The following is a 4,873-nucleotide window of genomic DNA, read 5'->3' on the forward strand; positions in this document are numbered from 1 at the left end:
TAAACACTCAATTAGAAAATTAATTAGAAAAAAAAGAAATAGCAGAATTGGAGTTCATCTACAGACTTCAGTCCCTCAGCAATGGATTGAACAAAGATAACAGCTTCCTGGCACACTACTATGCTCACTGGGTTTCCAGTGTCAAACTGGACTTGCCACTTCATTTCCACACACAAAGGCTAGTTCCCAATGCATTCATTCACAAACAACCATTGTTAAAACTGGACTTGCCACTTCATTTCCATACATAAAGAATTTGGAATTTGAATTGACATTTTCACATACAAATGGGGTATACTGTATATGGCTTTCTCTGGCTTCCACTCCACCAAATCCATCTAGAAAGTAGACTTCAGTCTATGAAAGCTCATGCTGCTCACTTGCTACAAGATCTCTCTACACTGATTCTACAGACTAACACGGATATATCTTTGAATTCTGAACAAAGTTTTACATGCAGTTGTGAAAACTATTAATTGTATCAAAACACACTCACTGATGTCTCAAATTTGTAAGGTTTTCTGTGAAGATATGGGTTCAGAACACACTATTTTTTCACTCCGAAGCCCAATGGTTGTCCAGAAGCATAGTTCTGAACACAATGTTTTAGCTTGAGATATGAGGTATTCTGCTTTTTGCTTGAATAAAATAATCCGATGGCAGAGCTTTATTACAACATGGCTTTCCTTTTGAAACTGGCATAGCTTGAAGATATGTTTGAAAAATTAAACATTCTAAACAAAACTCTTCCAAAAAATGAAGTAACCATATTTTATTGCAATTCAGGCTTTTTAACAAACACACACACAACTTCAGACAAATGATTTAAAAAATTATGATTTGGAAATGTTTTTTATATGTCAACATGATGAAAGAAACAAACCTTCAAATAACATCCTCACAATTGGAAAGTTATTTGACTGGCCTTCCAGTTATGTTACAAAAACATTTTTTGAAGTAATTTTATGAAAACCTTGAAGCATAGAATTGAATAAAAAATGAATTTGAAAATGTGCCACAGTCAAGATAATTAAACATGACTGATCAAGAACATCTTATTAATCTACAGACTGATGCTTCTTTAAAAATAAAATTTTAAGAGCGCCTCTTGCCACAGTTTTGGATTAGATTTTGAGAAGAACGTGTTGTGTGTTTTGTGTCCCCTCAAGTCGTTTCCAACTTATGGCGACCCTAAGACAAATCTATCATGGGGTTTTCATGGCAAGATTTGTTCAGGCGAGGTCTGCCATTACCATCCTCTGAGAGTGAGAGAATGTGACTCATCTACGGTCACCTTGTGGGTTTCATGGCCAAGGTTTTCAAACCCGTGTCTCCAGTCAAACCCTCAAATCACTACACCACACTGACAGTCTTCAAGAAGAATACCCAACATTAAGTGAAAAGATTATGGAAGTGCTCATAACTGTTTGTAACTACCCACTTTTGTGACACTGAATTCTCCACTCTGACATATATAAAGAGTAAATATCATGCAAGTCTTGATGTCTCTAAAGAACTGAGAGTGGCCATCCCCCCCTCCACAACGGAGGAGTTGGAGTGGGGATGGGCTGTTTGCTGCCCTCCTCTGGGATGAGGCAGACAATAACCAATCATGGCATGGCAGTGATGCCATGGCATGGGGTTTCTGAGGGCATGGTCAGAGGCAAAGGTGTGCCAACTGCCCCCATTGCCCCATTGCACAGAAGAAATTGACCCACCCACCTACCGCTGGTATAGTATGAAGTTTTATTGGTTGCTTAGGGGCTAGGTAGGAATTCCCCCCCCCCTTCCACGGGTTTTTCAACTACCCCATACTGTTTCAAGCGGTATATAGGATATTAGTTATGGTGTTGTTGTCAGTTAATATCGAATGTGGCTTAAAAGTTGAATTTTGATTGGAGTTATATGATTACCTATGTTTAGCATTAATAATAATAATAATAATAATACATTTATTTGTATCCTGCCCAATCAATGAGGAATCCGGGCGGCTACAATAGTGGAAGTACAATAAAAATACAATAAAAAACAAACTAATCCCTTCCCAGCCCCCAGCCATATAAAGCAGATAATAACAATAAGCAATATCAATACAGTGGCAATCAATAGGAAAATATAAGAATGTTACAAATCAAACAAGGTTCATAAAAAATCCTTTCCAAATATTTGGATTATATTTCGGTGAGCACTTTAGACACCGTTTGGATGGAAGGGACGTTTCCAGAACCAACTCTTTAGGCCTTGCAACCTGAGGATGACAGAAGGAAATTGCCCTTAGGTCTGGCTTGAAAATTAAACTCCATCTTTAATCTTCGCAGATTGGGAAGGGGGCTTTCTGGTTAGACTTCCTGATATGGCCAGCAAATAACCCAGATTTTGGGTTGTCAGTGAGGGCTCAGGTGTTATCGTCCTGATAAACTGCAGAGGTGGTCTGTGGTAAGACACCAGATGCAGCTTCTCCCACACTTGGTTGTTGTTAGATTAGTTGCAGTTCCATTAAGAATTTAAAAAATAGGTCAATAAATGGCCCTGTTTTATCCCATTTTTGGGTCTGGTCTCATTATTCTGTGGTTGGGTAGCAATTGCTGTTTCTAATATTACTCCTCATTTTAGTAAACTTTGCACTCAGAAACAAGCATATTCATCACAGTAAGTAAAAAAATTACTTTAGAAAAGCCACACCAGCAAACATTAAACAAGTGATTATTTAAAAATTAAAATAAATAGTATCATAAGAATGTTATTTCCTTATAAAATGTTAAAATAAGAATGTACATAAATGTGTGAATTAAAATGTGCACACTAAACATACAAAATATTTTATTCATGGATTATGCTGTGCAAGACAGGGCATGATGTCTGTACAGGGGATAAAAGTAAAAGAACCACTGCTTTAAAAACCATTTGCTATGAGGAGTGAAGCCTAGATGGGCTCAAGAAGCGTTAGTTCAGCTATAGCCATCAGCAGAGCAGATTGTTTATCTGGTATTTTCCTGGTTTTCTGTCCTATGGCCTTTTTCCTCTTGTGGGGACATGATATTTCTCTCCCCAAAGCAAACCCATTACTTCTTCAGATGCAATTGGCTGTTTGGCCATGGAATTTTATGCTGAATTAAAATAATTTTAGAGGTGCTCTAAGATGCCTTTTCCTTTAATTCTTTCTTTTCATACTAAAACATAATAACATTAACTATATTTTTGAAACATCAGCTCCAAAAAGGCTTGGATAAAATGATTATTTGGTCTAATTCCAGAAACAGTATTGTTATGCAACCTCTTGGAAGAGACTGGACGTCTGCATCCATTTCAGTTGGATTCTAGAGATGCACTTGACACAAAACTAATTGTTTTGATGAATGACCCATATCAGGAGAGGAACAAAAGGGGTGAAATTCTGTTCATTCTCCAGGACCTCACAGCTGTTTTGAATACCAGCTTCTCTGCCTCTTTGTTCTGAATAACCTACCTGGTTAGCCAACAGTGCTCAGATTCCTCGCATCTACACCATGGTATTGATACTAATGTGCCCCATAGGGTGTTATTCCTCCTCCCATGCTTTTTAAATATTTGCCTGAAACCAGGAAATTTCTGGAGGTTAGGGGTGAAATGTTAGCAATATGCAGAAGGTTGCCATGCTCCTCTTCTGTTTTTCTTCCAATTTTTTAAAAGTTGATTGTTTAGTGCTGAAATGATATAGTACTATTTTACTTTATACTGTGTTATTGTTCGAAGGTTTTTGTTTTAATTCCTTGTGTTGTTATATTAATTGTTGTGATATGTCCTGAGGTATAGAAGCCAGGAGGTATGCATAAATAAATTCCACCATTTGACATCTGTGCCATAGGCATGTCTCCATGCCTGCCTCATGTTCTGCTTTCCCCAAGCACAATAGTGCCCAGGGCCTATTCCAGACTGCCAAAATAAAGCAGCTTCGGGTCTCTTTGGAGGTATGCTGTTTAAATGATGCATGCGTCCTAAGAATCCGGAAGCTGCACCAAAGCTGCCCTCCAGTGCTTAGGAATGGAGTGTGGCTTTGGCGCAACCTCCGAACTCTTAGGACCCATGCATCATTTAAACAGCATACCTCCAAAGAGACCCGAAGCAGCTTTATTTTGGCAGTCTGTAACAGGCCCAGGTATCCAGGATGCGGTGGCTTAGTGGTTAAGATGCTGACTATGATGATTGCAAGGTCGGCAGATTGGCAGTTTGAGATCCAAGCACCATATAGTCCCAGCTTCTGCCAACCTAGCAGTTCAAAAGCATGTAAAAGTGCACATAGATAAATAGATAACACTTCAATGGGAAAGGTAACAGCATTGTGTGGAGTCATGCTGGCCACATGGCCATGGAGTCATCTTGGGACAACGCTCTTTGGCTTAGCAACAGAGATGACCACCACCCGCTACAGTCGGACACAACTTAACAATCATGTCAAAGGGAAATACCTTTACCTTTACCTAAGTGATGTGTACCAAGGATCTTGAGCCAAGGGGGTGCAATATGCAAGAGCAAGAATTAATGTGCTTGGGGGAAGGGAAAAGGACTCAACTTTGAAATGGGAAAGAACAGAGAAGGGTGAAAGAACAAAACAGTGTCCCTCAGCCTGGAATTCCCTGGCTACATTGGTGTACAAGTTCCACCAAGAATGAGTGCCTGAGCAGCAGCGGGAAACCAAATAAGAGCTGAGACTCCCTTTGGGCCTTGATCTTCTAAGTAGCAGTTTAGCAAAGATTAGGTAAGTGCTTTTCAGGATCATAATACATTACAATGGGTGACCTCAGACATGCTGAGATTAGAGTTTCTCATACAATCCATAGCTTTCCTTTTTGCCCAAAAGCAAGGGCTTTAAGAATTGTGGATCAGAAATCCTGTT

The sequence above is a fragment of the Sceloporus undulatus genome, chromosome 5, assembly GCF_019175285.1.
Source record: "Sceloporus undulatus isolate JIND9_A2432 ecotype Alabama chromosome 5, SceUnd_v1.1, whole genome shotgun sequence".
In the NCBI taxonomy this organism is placed as follows: domain Eukaryota; kingdom Metazoa; phylum Chordata; class Lepidosauria; order Squamata; family Phrynosomatidae; genus Sceloporus; species Sceloporus undulatus.